Below are 17,446 nucleotides of genomic sequence, written 5' to 3' on the forward strand. Positions count from 1 at the left end.
TTTATTTTTTTAAATTTTTTTAACGTTTATTTATTTTTGAGACAGAGCATGAATGGGGGAGGGTCAGAGAGAGAGGGAGACACAGAATCTGAAACAGGCTCCAGGCTCCGAGTTGTCAGCACAGAGTCCGACGCGGGGCTCGAACTCACGGAGTGCGAGATCATGACCTGAGCCGAAGTCGGACACCCAACCGACTGAGCCACCCAGGCCCCTTGACCTTGATTTTAGATAAAGGAGTCAAGTGACTCTCCAACAAGCGCTGAAATTCTATAAAATAGAGTTCTGCTATAGTTTACTAAAGGCCCATGTGATATTTCAGTTCCAGTGGCTAAAACATACGGAGGCAAACGAAGCTCCAGCTTATATTAATTGAGTCATTTTTAACTTGTTTTTATTTTTCATTGCAATTGAATTAAACTTTGTTTCCACTCTTTAAAAGAGAGTGTGTGGACTTTGAAGCCGGATGACCTGGGCTAAAATCCTGGCTTTTACATTTCTTAGCGATCTGCCTTGAGCAAGAGACCTAATTTCCTTTTGCCTCAGTTTTCACATTTGTAAAATGGGCATCAGAATAGCTACTTCATAGGCTATCGCAAGGATTAAATGAGAAGACAAAGGTTGTGCGCATGAGTGCACTAGCATACAGGAAATACTTAGGAAACATGAATCCTATTTCCTTCTAAATTCCACAGGAGATCTGGTGTGGCATATACATTATAAATATGGAGTCCTTCCTTAGTGGTTTTATTTACAATTTCACATTCATTGACTATCTCAAATCAGAAGGAGGTCTTATTTCAGTCAAGCATTCGCTTACAATAACCAAGAGGTAGAAACAGCCCAAATCTCCATTGGCGGAGGAAAGGGTAAGCAATTTGTGGTATGTACCTACAGTGGAGGGTTATTCAGTCATAAGAAGGTAGTGGTACATATCGCAATGTGGATGAACCTTGAAAACATGATACTAAGTGAAAAAAGTCAGCAACAAAAAGTCACATATTCCCCAAAGTTGTGGGAATGTTCTGGAACTAGATCGAGGCAGGTACTAAATGCCACTGAATTGTTCATTTTAAGATGGTTAATTTTATGTGATAGGAATTTCACCTGAATGAATTATTTTTAAAAAATCACGAGAAGACCAAAGCCATTCTTTAATGGACAAAGGAACAATCCAGCAGGAATAAAGAGCACACTCTCTAGAGGGCACCTCTTCTTGTTTTTAAGGTAAGGATGACAGTAGTCTCTAACTCACAGGGACTGGTGGGTAAGTAGATGAGGTAGTCCATGCAAAGAACTTAGAACAGGTCCATGCACACAGTGGATGCTCCATGTATGTTTTCCATCACCATTATTATTAATTCTTGCCCAAGAACCCACTAGAAAGCTTCCTCAAAAAGTCCTAACACAAGCCACTTTCTCCTTCATTCCTATGAAGATGACAAAAAATAAACTATGGACTCCACAACTGAAGACACTCACAGGTCTTGGTGCCCGGCCCAGCTTCTTTCAAAATGTCTGCTGTTCATGAAATTCGCTGCAAGCTCAGCTTTGACGGTGATCATTCCACGCTCCCAAGTGCATACAGGTTGGTCAAAGTGAACACCAATTTTGATGCTGCGATGCTCCGAACATTGAAATGGCCATCAAGGCCAAAGGTGTGGATGAGATCACCATTGTCAACATTTTGACCAACTGCAGCAGTTAACAGAGATAGGATACTACCTTCACCTACCAGAGAAGGACCAAAAAGGAACTTGCATTTGCACTGAAGTCAGCCTTGTCTGGCCACCTGGAGACCATGATTTGGGGCCTATTGAAAACACCTGCTCAGTATGATGCTTCTGACTTGAAAGCCTCCACGTAGGGGCTGGGGACTGAGGAGGCCTCCTTTATTGAGATCATCTGCTCAAGGACCAACCAAGAGCTTCAAGAAATTAGCAAAGTCTACAAGGAAACCTACAAGACTGATCTGGAGAAGGACATCATTTCTGACACATCTGGTGACTTCTGCAAGCTGATGGTTGCCCTGCAAAAGGATGAAGAGCAGAGGATGGCTCTGTCATTGACTATGAACTGATTGACCAAGATGCCCAGGATCGCTATGATGCTGGAGTGAAGAGGAAAGGAACTGATGTGCCCGAGTGGATCAGTGTCATGACGGAGCAGAGTGTGTCCTCTCCAGAAAGTATTTGACAGGTACAGGAGCTACAGCCCTTATGACACATTGGAGAGGCTCAAGAAGGAGGTCAAAGGAGAAACCTGGAAACTGCTTTCCTGAATCTGGTCCAGCGTATTTAGAACAAGCCCCTCTATTTTGCTGACGGACTGTACGACTCCATGAAGGGCAAGGGAACTCGCGCGAGAGTCCTGACTGGAATCATGGTCTCTCGAAGTGAAGTGGACGGTGTTGAAAACCAGGTCCTGTTTCAAGAAGTATGGCAAGTCCCTGTACTACCGCAACCAGCAAGACCCAAAGGGCAACTACCAGAAAGTGCTGCTGTCCCTGTGTGGTAGGGATGACTGAGCCCCAGGAGGGGTGCGACTTTGTTTCCAGCTAACAGTTCTAGAAAATAGCTTGTGACTAACAGTCCCCGTATGCCCATCCCTGCGGGGATGACGTTAGCATTGTCCCCTCCCATCCTTATTTCAGTTGCCAAACATTGCCTGCCTCTCGTGTCTGCTCTCTCCTTTTAGCCAAAGAAATGGACATTCCAAGGAGTTGGAAGTGAAATCTGTGATGTGAAACACTTTGCCTTTTATTCATACCCAGATGGATCAACTGAATATTTGCTTTATAAACAAAAAATAAATAAATAAGCTGTGACTCATTTGAAAAAAAAAAAAAAAAGTGAGACAGAATGAACTTGAGTGTAACAAGTATATCAGTGGAATCTACCGTCAGGCGCTTTGCAAACACTAACACATTGATCCCTGCATCTTCTGGATACGTCAACATGGTCTCCACGTTGCAGCTGGGGAAACTGAGATTCAAAGAGGTTAAGTGACTTGACCAATACCTCATAGATGATCAGTGGTAAATCCAGAATTCAAACCCAGTCTAGCATTTCCCCCAAGCTCATAAGCTCCTAGTCTACTGCGTAGCTTCCCTTCTGCAAAGTCACTCTCTGGGCCAAGCTCTTGAGAGGGACAAGGGTGAGAGGTGAAAGTTGTTGGTCAGTTGGTGGGGGGAGGGAGAAGAAGAGCCTCAGGGCAGATAGAAAGTCCTTGGGGTGTGAAATCCCTGCCGACTATTATCCCCACCACCACTGACTTTCTAATTGGTCTCCGGCCACATTCTTGATTTCTTTCATGATACATTAATCCCAAGCACCAGTCTGGGACCAGCCTGATGTGGCCTCGCTGTGCTACATTAACCCGCTGATTTGAAAGGAGTTCTAAAATACTGGCCAGGAAAGATGCATGGGAAATCTGAGGCCTCTCTCTGCCCTCTTCCTCCACCCCACTCCCACTCCATACCCACTCCATCATCCAGTGCTGTAAGAGAAGCTTCTACTCATGCTGGAGGTGAGGGTTTCGTGTCAGAGGTGTCTGCCCCAATCACGCCCTGGTAGGATAGTGCCTTATCCCTGCCCTCTGCCACCCTCCCAAACCCCAATATCCCACTCAGTGGATCCACGGTTGCCTGTGTAATCGGCAATCTATAGCTGCTCAGGACATGGAGAATGACCACAGCTCATCAGCACATATTTTAGTAGTTTAGGGCCAGGGCTAACCAAGAAGTGAAAGAGGGGGAGTTCTCCCTTGCTGGAAGCTTGAGCTGGGGGTGGGAAAAGTACAGATCCACATTTTAATCCTGAAAGGCTGTGTGTTAGCCAGCCTGTGTCAACTCAGGGTTGATGACAGATCTCTGCACTCAGAGGACAGACTCCCACGGACTCTATCCAAGAGGCCGATGACTAATACCAGGCCCATTTATTCATTTATAGAGTTTGGGTATCTTAGGCAGTCGTAGATTACAGAAGGGAGGTGGGGAGAGGGTTGTAATAATAATGCCAAACCCTTATTGAATTTCTACCATGCGCCGTGCAGTAAAGCAAAATGCTTCACTCGGTATCTCACGTAATCTCGGCTACAACCCCTTGAGGCAGATGTCTGAATGCGTTATCTCCGGAGGAGGAAATAAGGACTTAGAGTAAAGGATTTGCTTGGGACCCTGTAGATTACCTACATTTAAGAATCCAGGTGTGACCAGTGGGGAGACCCGTGCGGCGCTCACCCCAGAGCCCTGAGGCCAGAGATGCAAACAGTTTGAACTGCAAGGACAGAGGGAGCCGAGAAGGGACGAGATTTGATCAGTATTGGAAAAGGGAAACTGACAGGCCTGTCGCCCCTGGTTGTGGAGGGTGCATGGAGAAAGGGTTAATTGCAGACAGCTCCCGGTTTCCTGGCTTTCACCACCAGGTAAGTGAAGGACCACTGACAGCCATAGCTTTTCAGGACAGTAGAAGCTGATAGCGGAAACAAGTGCTCATTTCTGCCAAAATAAACTAATAGCTGCCATATGGGCTGCATTGTTTGAAAGCGCCCATGAGTGAACGAAGGCATGGGAGGGTGAGAGGTATTTTTGCAGATTTATCAGGCAACCTTGGTGCACCCAGCCTGTGGAGGCCCCTGCGCTGAGCCACCCTGAACATTCTCGGAGATCTTCTTGGGCTGGAAATGGGAACGCGTGACTTCTCAGCAAGTTTCCTTATAGCCATCAGGATCGAGTCCAAACTCCTCAGAGAGCATGCACGTCCTCCTATATCTTTATCTGAGCTGCCTTATCTATCTCTCCAGGCTCATCTTTTACAGCAGGCCAGCAGCAATTCCTTGAAGTTCTAAGGTCCCATTCTGATCCTGGCCTTTGTTCCCTTTTCCTGGAAAGCACCTCCCTTTCCCCCTCCCCCTTTCCTCAAGCCCTTTCTTGTCCGTGTCTGGTGGGCTCAGCCTTCAGCGCGATTTCAGATATCACGCTGTTCTCTCCCCCACGCCCCACCTCCAAGACACGGGGTCCTCTCACCTCCTCAGAATCCACAGAATTGTGTGCGTTTAAGCCTTACTGCGCACCAAGCAACGTGTTAGGGGCTTTAATTATGAAGCTCAATGTTGTCCTAAGTGTAGTATTTGCATCCCTGGGGGCACAGGAAATGTTTCTGACCCACAGGAACTTTAAAAATGTTAACAGCTGTGCATTTGCTTTTTTTGTTTTTACTTTTTTTTTACTTTTTATTTTTTTTAAATGTGAAATTTATTGTCCAATTGGTTTCCATACAACACCCAGTGCTCATCCCAACAGGTACCTTCCTCAATGCCCATCACCCACTTTCCCTTCCCTCCCACCCCCCATAAACCCTCAGTTTGTTCTCAGTTTTTAACAGTCTCTTATGCTTTGGGCCCCTCCCTCTCTTTTTTTTTCCTTCCCCTCCCCATGGTCTTCTGTTAAATTTCTCAGGATCCACATAAGAGTGAAAAAATATGGTATCTGTCTTTCTCTGTGTGACTTATTTCACTTAGCATCACACTCTCCATCTCCATCCACGTTGCTACAAAGGGCCATATTTCATTCTTTCTCATTGCCACGTAGTATTCCATTGTGTATATAAACCACAATTTCTTTATCCATTCGTCAGTTGATGGACATTTAGGCTCTTTCCATAATTGGGCTATTGTTGAAAGTGCTGCTATAAACACTGGGGTACAAGTGCCCCTGCGCATCAGCACTCCTGTATCCCTTGGGTAAATTCCTAGTAGTGCTCTTGCTGGGTCATAGGGTAGGTCTATTTTTAATTTTTTGAGGAACCTCCACACTGTTTTCCAGAGTGGCTGCACCAGTTTGCATTCCCACCAGCAGTGCAAGAGGGTTCCCCTTTCTCCACATCCTCACCAGCATCTATAGTCTCCTGATTTGTTCATTTTGGCCACTCTGACTGGCGTGAGGTGATATCTGAGTGTGATTTTGATTTGTATTTCCCTGATGAGGAGCGACGTAGAGCATCTTTTCATGTGCCTGTTGGCCATGTGCATTTGCTTTAGTGTCCATTAGGAAACCAAAAAATAGGACTCACACACCAAACCCGAGATTTCACAGATACTGCCACTTAGGAGGAAGCGAAAGTGGGTGGCGATGTGAATGAACTGATTGCCCACGTTGCAGGGAGATGAAGCAAACATTTTAAAGGGGAGATGCCAATACCTGAGGTTTGGAGAAATCTCATTTAATCCTTACAACAACCCTGTGAAAATGGCATCTTCCCATTTCTGAGATAGAAGGCCGTGGGTCACCAAGGTTAAATAACTTGCCTCTGGTCACAGAGCCCTGAAGGAGGGGACAGGGTTAGCTCTCAGTCTGGACTGGCTCCTGCCCCAGCAAAGCTTCCGCGCTGACTTCGTCTCCCTCTCTGGATGGTTGAAGCTTCTTGGAAGCAGGAACACACGTCTGTCGTCCGCGCATCGGGTGCCCAAGGCGCCTCCCGACGCAGCAGAATTTCCTAAGGTTCTGTGGAAGGAAGAAATGACTGCCTGAACGACTGGCATATGGTTTGCAAGATACAGCATTTTCATTCACTTCTCCCAACGCTCCTGTGAAGAAAGGTTTATTAGCCCCCTTTCCTGCTTCCCAGGTGAGGGCACCATGATCAGAGTCACGCCTTCAAGCTGGAGCATTGGAGAGGGACCACACTCACCAGGGTGCCACAGAGGCCCCAGACGCCCAGCGGGGCAAGAAGGTGGGAGGTGGAGAGGGAAAGAGGAAAAAAATGATCTAGGTCCTACCCTGCACATCCGAGGCAGGTGACCTCTCGCCTTGAGCACTTTCTCCCCTTTCCAAGCTCAGAGCTCAGCAGACCAGAGTCATAAGAACTTCCTGTCCTTGGTCAGCATTGACAGTCACTTGGGACTTAGATAAGATATTAAGAGACGAAGCCTTGTGCTTGAGCAAGGGGACACTCCTGGGGCAAATTCAGTTTCCCAGTTGACACACTTCCTGGGGGTCATTTGAGGTTTCCTTTGTGACCAAACAATGTAAATTTAAGGTCAAAAATTAGGTGGAGGGATAAATATACACGTATTTTATCATGTTAACAAATTCTTATATGTGACTATATAATTATAAATACATAATAGAAATAAATATATAGCATATATAATTGCATATAATTTTCTTTATCTATATTTCTTTTCACCCAGAAACGACTAACATTGGTGTGTGTAGACAACGGAAGGAGGAGGAGGAAGAGGAGAGGAGGGAAGGGAGGGAGTGAAGAAAGGAAGATGAGAAGGTCTGGCAAGTTGTGTTTAAAGAGTCTTTAATTTTGCACTTTGCTGGGGGCAGAGATCTTATAAACTTTTTTTTTAAGTTTACTTATTTATTTTGAGAGAGAGAGAGAGTACAAGCAGGGGAGAGGCAGAGAGAGAGAGAGAGGGAGGGAGGGAGAGAATCCCAAGCAAGCTCTGCACTGTCAGCACAGAGCCCGACACAGGGCTTGAACGCACAGACTGTGAGATCACGACCTGAGCCGAAATCAAGAGTCGAACTCTTAACTGACTGAGCCACCCAGGCCCCCCCCCCGGCAGAGGTCTTATAAATATGATTTGAGGATCATCTGCATCAGAGTTACTTGGGGGATTTTCTAAACATGCAGATTCCAGGACTTCACCCCACTGAATTGTCATCACGGGGATGGGGTCTGGCGCTATTCTTTGGACTGGTCCTGCAGAGTTGAAAACATTCCTGCAGTAAGCAACCCACAGAAGTCATCCAAGAAATAGAGGACTGCAGGGGACTGCTTTCTGTGGAGAACATTATGTTTATGCCAAGGCCTAGCCTGGACACTGCAATTTTGAAAAAAGAGCTGCACCATTCTGCCCGGCGAAGGTCAAGCGTGCCTGCCTTGGCTTGCTAAGGTGTTCATTGATTGGGGGCTTCCTCTATGGACACCGGGGGCAGAGGGAGTTGGAGGTCCCTGGGTTTAGGGGGAAGGAGAGATGAATGGAGACTGAGATCTGTGAGGAAGGAGCTGGCTGAGCCCCAGGGGGGTAAGCCAAGGAGAAAGCCGGACCAGAAGGCCCTCCAGATGATCCCATGTGGTTCAGGGACTGAATTGAGATTGAAGTTTTTCTTCTTTCACTGTCCACTCAATGACATTTTCACATTTTCAGGAAAGCCTGGGACCTTAAACAGCTGGTCTTGGCGCTTTGGAGACATAAATGAAAGGGTAAGGTGGCACCAAGTAAGTAAGCAGCGATGCGCTGACTAGGAGCTTTGGATAGGAGACAGAAGGTGCAGTTCAGGGAAAGACAAGGACGACCCATCATGACCAGAAGGTGCAAGCGCTCCAAGAGACCCTCGGAAGTTAACAGGAGCGGGGCGCCTAGGTGGCTCAGTCAGTGAAGCGTCCTACTCTTGATTTCAGCTCAGGGTACGATCTCATGGTTCGTGAGTTCAAGCCCTGCATCGGGCTGTGCACTGACACTGCAGAGCCTGCTTGGGATTCTCTTTCTCCCTCTCTCTCTTTGCCCCTCCCCCACTTGCACTCTTTCTTTCTCTCTCTGAAAATAAACATTAAAAAAAAAGAAAGAAGAAGAAGTTAACGGGAGTGAGCGAGAGTTCCTGTTACCCTAGACAGAGGGTGAATTTTATTTCATGGAAGTGAAACCCAAAATAACCTTCCATGCTGTTCCGCCATCTTGGCTCCTCCCCCCAAAAGAGGGTGAATTTTAAAGGAAATGTCTGGAAAATGTAGTGACTTTTTGTATACACTCACACGCAAACACGCGCGCACACACACACACACACACACACACATACAATCTCTTTTTCCCTGTCTCCAAATTGACACTGGGAAACCAGAAGTAAAAAATAAAGTTGGCCAGAAGAGACTCATTCTTGCCCTGGGCTGGGACCAGGTCTCACTAAGCCATGAGAAGGCTTAGGGCCCAGAAGCCCATCGTCATGCTTTCTGGGACTGAGGACTTCACCCAGTTGGGAAAATGTTATCACGCCGCGTGCTGTCCTCTGCTTTTATAGCCGTCTAATTGCCGGCAGGTTTCAGCCTGACTCACTGAGGAATTTGATCTGCAATATACCGAGAGACAGTCACATTCATCTCTGGATGAACAGAGACATATTCCAGGAAGTAGGATTTCCTAAGAAGTCCTTGAAAGAGGAGGGTGTGCACCTTGGTTTCAAGTCATTCCTTTCCCAACATTCCCCTCCCGACACCACAAACTTCCCACAGTTCCTTCTCGGGCCCGCTCTCTCTCTCTCTAGGAACTTTTATCTTTGTTGTTATTTACCTTTTCCTGATTGTAAAAGTTAGCTGATGCTAAACCGAAAGTTTAAGAAACTATTTGAAAAGTTGCTCACTGTCTCTACTAAAATTTAGTAAAGATTATATGGTATATACAATTTTGATTCCTGGGGCACCTGGGTGGCTCAGCCGATTAGGTGACAAACTCCAGGTCAGGTCGTGATTTCACAGTGCGTGGGTTCCAGCCCACGTTGGGCTCTGTGCTGACAGCTCAGAGCCTGGAGCCTGCTTTGGATCTGTGCCTCCCAATCTCTCTGTCCCTCCCCTGCTCAGGTGCGCTCTCTCTCTACCTCTCTCTCTCTCTCTCTACCTCTCTCTCTCTCTCTCTCTCTCTCTCTCAAAAATAAATAAACATTAATTTTGATTCCTTCTCTTTTCACATTTCTTCCTAGGTTTATTCCTGGATAGCTAAGAACGTTGGTACTATTGTAAATGGGATTTTTTTCCTCTTGCATTATTTACAAATGATTAAAACTTCTGGAATAATGGTAAATAATTGTGGCGGTAACTTGAATCTTTGTCTTTCTCCTGATTTTAATGGGAATGACTTTACTGTGTCACTTTTAAGTATGATGTCGACTCTTGTTTATACCAGTCAGATGTTGGGTGTTGAGACAGGGTTTTTACCATGAAAAAGAAAGCATATTGTTTTATTTTTTTTTTAATTTTCTGACATTTTAGGTTTTCTTTTTCTTTTCTTTTTAACTTACATCCAAATTAGTTAGCATATAGTGCAATAATTTCAGGAGTAGTTTCCTTAGTGCCCCTTACCCATTTAGCCCATCCCCCCTCCCACAACCCCTTCAGTAACCCTCAGTTTGTTCTCCATATTTATAAGTCTCCTCTGTTTTGTCCCCCTCCCTGTTTTTGTATTATTTTTGTTTCCCTTCCCTTATGTTTATCTGTTTTGTCTCTTAAAGTCCTCATATGAGTGAAGTCATATGATTTTTGTCTTTCTCTGACTGACTAATTTCACTTAGCAGAATACCCTCCAGTTCCATCCACATAGTTGCAAATGGGCAGATTTCATTCTTTTTGATTGCCGAGTAATATTCCATTGTATATATATATACCACATCTTCTTTATCCATTCATCCATCGATGGACATTTGGGCTCTTTCCATACTTTGGCTATTGTTGAGAGTGCTGCTATAAACATGGGGGTGCATGTGTCCCTTCGAAACAGCACACCTGTATCGCTTGGATAAATGCCTAGTAGTGCAATTGCTGGGTCGTAGGGTAGTTCTATTTTTAGTTTTTTGAGGAACCTCCATACTGCTTTCCAGAGTGGCTGCACCAGCTTGCATTCCCAAGAAAGCATATTTTTTAAAAAGTTTACTATTCAAAAATAAATCAGAAATGGACATTGAAATTTATCAAATTTTTCAACAGTATCTTTCAAGAGGACAGATAGTGATGTGAATTTTATGAGTAGATTTTTCATATAAAACCTTCCTTATATTTCTGATGTAACATCACTTGATACTTCATTTACTACTGGGCTTATTTACTGGAATTTTTGTTTAAAATTTTTGTTTTAATAGACATAAGTAAAAGGCATCTATACTTTTTTTTTTTTTAACTTTGTTTCTGTAAGCCTTATAAGCTGAATTGTGACGCATATCCATAGTTGCCGGTCCCTTGTCCTAGAATAAGCTCTTTATCATGAGAATTATTCCTTGAAAGTCTTTTTTTAAAAGAGTTTTCTCTTGTAATCACACCCCAGCATTTTTGTGAAGGCAATCAACGTTTCCTTCATGGTTATTGGATTGTTTAGATTATTATCCATTTCTTAAAAGAATAAAAAAATTATTATCCATTTCTTGATTCAAGTTTGATAATTTACATTTTACTGGAGAATCATACTTTTTGTAAGGATTTTCAAATGAGTTGCTGAGTTGCACACAGAATTTAAAAATTTTTGTGTCTGTAATTTTCTCCACTTCTCAGTACAAATGGAGAACTTTAAAATGGCAGGACCTAAGGTCCAGTGGACCTGGGTTCAAATCTCCATTTTCCCTATGAGGAGCTTCCTTAGATAAGTTGTTGGCTCCTGACATGGAGAAAATGAAAAATAGAGATAATAGAACTTTTTACCTCACAAGGAAACAGGGAGGTGAAAGAGGGCAGGTAAGGTGCTTAGCATAATGGCTAGAACATGGAAATATTCAGTAAATGTGGGCTGTTTTTATGTATCTAATACTGGATGTTTGTGGGTTTTTTCACATTTTTTCTTTATATTAGCAAAACATTACCTATTTTATTGTTTTTTAAAAATCTAAGACTGTTGGGGCACCTGGGTGGCTTAGTCGGTTGAGCGCCAACTTCGGCTCAGGTCATGATCTCACACTCCGTGAGTTCAAGCCCTGCATCGGGCTCTGTGCTGACAGCTCAGAGCCTGGAGCCTGCTTCAGATCCTGTGTCTCCCTCTCTGCCCCTTTCCCACTTGTGCTCTGTCTCTCTCTCTCTCAAAAATAAAATAATAATAATAATAATAAATAAAAATCTAAGACTGTTTACTTCTAGTTTGCAATGAAAAAAAATTTTTCTGTTATTTTCATAACAAGGGCTGAGTCTTGTTGATTATAGTTGTGTTATTAAATTAGAGAGTGCTCTGAATAATTTGTGTTTTGGGGAATTTATTGAAATTTTCTTTGTTGAACAATATATAATCACTTTCAAAGTGACCTATAAGTCCTAGAAAAGTGTTATGTTTGTAGAAAAAGGGAATACAATATTAATCTATTAAATTGACTTTATTGATTATATCATTCAGACTTTCTATCCCAATGCTATTCAATAGAAATATACTGCAGAAAACATATGGGATTTAAATTTTTCTAGTAGCCGTGTTCAAAAGTAAAAAGAAATAGGTGAAACTAATTTTAATTAGCATATTTAACTCCCTATATCCAAAATATTATCATTTCAACATGTAGTCAATATAAAGTATCTTAATGAAATATTTTATATTTTTCTCGACTCAGTCTTCAAGTCAACGTACCTTTTATATTTATGGCACATCTCAATTCGGATGCTAAGCTGTCATCAGGAACACTTGATCTATATTTAGATTCCATAAAATTTACAGTTGAAAAAATAGATTCACATACTTGTGTTGTTCTCAACATCCTTAAAAATTTGCCAATAGTGAATCAAGTATCATTTTTAAAAGTTACATTAAAATTAAGTAAAATTAAATCCAATTAAAAATTCAGTTTCCCAGTTCCACTAGCCACATTTCAAACACTCAGCAGCCACACACAGTTACATCTCTGCGATACTGGGCAATGCAGTTTTATATCTTCATTCATTTCTGCCTGCTAGACCTGTCCAATAAAAATGTATTAAAATGTCCAACTACTTTTAAGGAATTCTTGTTAATTTTTTTTTTTTTACACGTGATAATGGTATTTGGGTATGTTTTTTTTTAATTTTATGGAGATGTAACTAACATAACATTATATTAGCTTCAGGTATACAACTTAATGGTTTGCTAATGTATGTATTGTGAAACTATGGTCACTATAAATCTGTTAACATTTGTCACCATGTGAGTATTTTTAAAATCACGTTTTAATGTTTATTTTCGAGACAGAGAGAGACAGAGCCCGAGCGGGGGAGGGGTAGAGAGACAGAGAGAGACACAGAATCCGAAGCAGGCTCTAGGCTCTGAGCTGTCAGCACAGAGCCCGATGTGGGGCTCCAACTCACGAGCCATGAGATCATGACGTGAGCTGAAGTCGGACGCTCAACCAACCGAGCCACGCAGGCACCTTTTCCATGTGACTGCTTTTTAAAGCATTCCTATCTTTTACAAAGACATGTTGAAATATTTATGAATAGAATGATGGGATCTTTGAGCCTGGTTTTCAAAGCAATATAGAGAAAGCAGAAGTAGGTTTTGGTGTAAGTGAAAAACTACTGGCCCTGAGTTGATAACTGTCGAAACTTAGGTGCACAGGTACATGGGGAGTCGTTATGCTTTTCCGTTTACTTTTTTATATGTTTGAAATTTTTCATGATAAAAAGATAAAATTCTTTTAAAATTTGGATGACGCCGTTTCCACTTATCAATTCCTTCTATCAAAATTTCCAGTATGTTGTTTTATGTATTTCAATCCTATTATTTTGTTATTCTTATAACTGAAAAATTGAATTTATATGACTAGTTATATATAAACAGTATGCGACTTTATTTCTTTTCTCTCTGTTCTTTTTTTTTTTTTAATGTTTATTTTTGAGACAGAGGGAGACAGAGCATGAGCAGGGGAGGGGCAGAGAGAGAGAGAGGAAGACACAGAATCCGAAACAGGCCCCAGGCTCTGAGCTGTCAGCACAGAGCCCGATGCGGGGCTCAAACCCACGAACCGTGAGATCATGACCTGAGCCGAAGTTAGAAGCTTAACCGACTGAGCCGCCCAGGCGCCCCTTCTCTCTGGTCTATTAAAGTTTTTCAATGGGAAGTTCTTTGCTTCCTCATAAAAACTCAGAATTTTTCTAGTCACTCTCAGGTGAAAAAAAAAAAAAAGCCTTAGGGTCACTTTAAGTCACAAATTTAGTGTGGTGGTTCAAGATGGCTACAAATTCTCTGCCATTCTTCCTGTGGACTGGGGGAGTCTATTCGTCTCCCCTTAATTGGGACTGCCCTTGCTTTGACCAATGGAATGTGGCAAACGTGATGCTGTGTAACTTCTGAAGCTAAGCTTCAAGAGCCTCGCAGCCTCTTTCTCACTCTTGGTACACTCCCTTTTTTAATCCAGTCGCCATGCCCTGTGAAGCCTAAACTGCATGGAGCGGCCACATGAAAGAGAACCAAGGCGCCTGGTCGACAGCTCCAGCTGAGCTCCCAGCCGGCAGCTACGTGAAGGAGCCATCTTGGACATCATTCAACTGGCTGTCAGAGTGGAGTGGAGTTGTTTCTCAAATGCAGCCTTTTTCTCTGCTGCCACCGCCACTTTTTCTGAGACACAAGTCAGGTAGCACCTGATCAAGTCCCCAGTTGCAGAGTGCTCCCGTCTCACTCTCTGAGGGGCTCGTTGACGCTTCCTCACTAGACCTGAGTAAGAGAGGCAGCATGCCCATGTTGGATTGATGTTGAGACAGAAACAGGTTGAAGTGGCGGGGAGCAGGAGCCAACGGTCACAGCCAACATTCCATAGCATCAGCCTGGTCTGTCACCAAGCCTGCTTCTGCCCAAACTTCCTGCTCTGTTTTGTTTGTTTGTTTGTTTTTAAAGAAAAGATGTCTTCCTTCCACCACACCTAGATTCTTAGTATCTTCCTTTTATCTTGGGGAGCAAAAGTGAGGGTGTTAGGAAGATCAAGGGAGGAACAAGCTTCCCTCTTTCCAGACAGAACGGCGGAGGCCACGGGTAAGATCATGGCAAGGGGTGCAAACGGTTCTCTGAGTAAAGCTTCCCTATTGGCTACTCGGGACTAAAACTTCAGAGGGAAGAAAAGTGAGACTTTCTCCCCCCAACCAGTAAATCTCAAGGTTCTCACCTGGTTCTGAAGTGGTGTGTGGTGAGAACATGTTGCTCCTTTTCCCTCGGCCCTGGATGTTTGGGCAGTGACTTGTTGGCTTTGATTTGGGTTGTGTCCCACACATACTTCACTGGGTGGTGGGGAGCCAAACCCAGGGCACCTGTGAGGACGAGGGAGTTTGGCCTCGGGAGGTTGATACAGAAAGTGGCACATATTCAGCACATGTTTATCGCATTGGATAAGACTTGAGTCCCAGACCCTTTATTCCTTGTTCCTAGACTGTCCCACCTCCTCTCTCTAAGCTTCTTCATTCCACAATGCCTTGATACTTCAACTCCAATATAACTATAACCTGTCCTATAATCTGGAGATCAGTGAGTCACAAGGCAGCATGGTTCATCAGATGGGACACTGGGCTCTGTATTCAAACCTATCATCCTGAACCACCAGCTAAGTTCTCTGAATCTGCTTCATTAAATGTCCATAAATAACTCCTGTCTCTTAAGGCTCCAGTGACAGTCAATGAGGTGATGCATAGGAAAACACTTATCTAGGGGTCTCAAGCGCTGTTAGTTGTGGAAGGTGGCCTTCCAACTCCATCTATGGTGTTAGTGGGGACCCTCAACTGCCCTGGAACCTCCATGGCACTCACAATCTGGGCCTCCCAGTTATCTGATGGGTAAGTCTGGGAGAAGAAATGGACCATGCTCAGCTTTGGAACACACAGGGTCCCATTCGGTTTGGTCAGCTGTGGTAGTAATCTCAGGGCTCTCTTTGCCGCATTGGGGAGGCCTGCAGTATTCTGCCTGTGACTGGCTAAGGTTTAATTCAATAGTGGAATGTTAAGAAGCTTTCTCCCACCTGAAGAGATAAAAGCCCCCCTAGTAATAAAATGGATATTTTCACCTCCATTAGTTAGTCTTCTATGTCTTATTTTCAATTGATTCCAAATTTTTCAATCGATTCCAAATTCTGTAAGGAAATAAAAACATGTTATTTTATTATTTACTGACTCCCTAAGACTTCAGTCAAGTCTTCTTTAGAATGTAAAACTACAACCTCAATATCACCAGCAGATCCCAGATCCCCTTTGGAGCTTATGTAATTAAATTGAGCCAAATGCAAAGGCATAATTTTACTAGCTGACAGGTGTAATTTATACTCTATTCACAGGCCGTACATTAGCCAGTACCCGAGGATGATTTTTTCTGCTAATATGACACACCAGTGACATTAAGCTGAAACTAAAAATTAAATAATGCACCCTGGCGGACCTGTAGATCTGCTCCGACCACTCTAGGCAAGAGGAGATTTATTCTCTCAAGGAATTAAGCCAAAGAAGTGATGATCAGAAGGACAGGTGGTAGGAAATGTGGTGCAGGAGAAAACATTAGACTTAAGTAAAATGCTGTGCTTTGAACAGTTGGTTCTGTATCAGTTATCTAGTGCTGTGTAACAAACAACCTCAAAACTTAGCGCCTTATAAATGACCACCATTTTATTTGCTCACACTATAGCCCAGTAATTTGGGATGGGCTTTCTTGGGCTGTGAGGATAAAGTAAACTTCCATACATGCATGGACACAAAAATTTCATTTCCTTTGTACCCTTTCTCGGGTAATTCATGCAAACTAGAGAGTAAAATAATACAATATGAACTTGAGAAAACAGGGTTTCCATCCAAGGAGCATGGCAAACCAAAGATGACAGACAACTATTCAAAAAGCAGACAAAACACTCTTCTATACTGGATCAAGAGGATAAGGGTTAAAAAAAAAAAAAAATGAAAAAAAAAAAAGATAAAGATAAAGAAAGAAACCAAAAGGTTGTCACACGCTTTGAAGCAATTGGGAAAAAAATATTTATGACATCACTGATGAAAGAAATTAGAGAAAGAAAATAATGTTCTGCATCATCATAATACTGTAAATCATATTAATCGTAATAATGTGAATATTGACTACTGATTTTGACAATAGGTGGTGGTGGGGGGAGTGTTAGATAAACCTCATTTACTAAAGAACAGGTGAATAGATACATAAAGAAAACCCATTACAATCATCTGATGGTTATGGACCAAAATACCAGAAGAAAGCGTCCAAGGAGTGGGAAAGGTTGTTTCTGGAAAACCAGACGGGAGGAGGATGGGGAAGGCTGGAGCCAATGACAAGGGCAACTTGTGAACTCTCTACACCTATTGGATATTTAACATTAGACAAAAATAACGTCAAAACCTTTTTAAAACGATGCTTGTCTCTGCATCCTAGGTTGGGACTAGGAAGGGAGCCTCTCCATAGAAAACAGCAAACGGTTTCTGAAATGCTAAGTGCTCTTTGCATCCTGTCTCCTGGCTGCAGGCTCTTAGTGTAGACTTCCAAGTGGCTCAGGTCCATTTGCAAGTGAGTCACATGACACCTGTCCACCTCATCCTGATAATGAATCCAAGGCCCGTTCTGGCCTCTGTGTCTTGGGTCGATAGCAGCTTTTGTGGCTTGGCATTTCACTGTGGAAATACTCAGAGGAGGAAAATGCACACAAGCATCAGAAGTGGATCTGGTACAGCTATCATGTTACGTCCCGTATAGTTGGAGGCATGACTGTATAGACCAAACACAGTAACCAACCGTGGGTTAAATATTTACATACGTT

At 43.2% G+C, this 17,446-nt stretch overlaps 1 long non-coding RNA gene and 1 pseudogene across 1 annotated transcript; one reads left to right on the forward strand and one right to left on the reverse strand.

Annotated features, from left to right (window-relative positions):
* The first annotated feature begins 425 nt into the window (after positions 1-425).
* Positions 426-2,724, forward strand: LOC123596101 (annotated as a pseudogene).
* Positions 2,725-6,077: 3,353 nt separating this feature from the next.
* On the reverse strand, positions 6,078-7,411 carry LOC123596103. Its single transcript, XR_006711534.1, has 2 exons — positions 6,775-7,411; positions 6,078-6,499 (listed from the first exon to the last, which is right to left on the reverse strand). It is a non-coding gene; the product is annotated as an uncharacterized LOC123596103 (long non-coding RNA).
* Positions 7,412-17,446: the final 10,035 nt, after the last annotated feature.

The sequence above is a fragment of the Leopardus geoffroyi genome, chromosome B1, assembly GCF_018350155.1.
Source record: "Leopardus geoffroyi isolate Oge1 chromosome B1, O.geoffroyi_Oge1_pat1.0, whole genome shotgun sequence".
Classification (NCBI taxonomy): Eukaryota; Metazoa; Chordata; class Mammalia; order Carnivora; family Felidae; genus Leopardus; species Leopardus geoffroyi.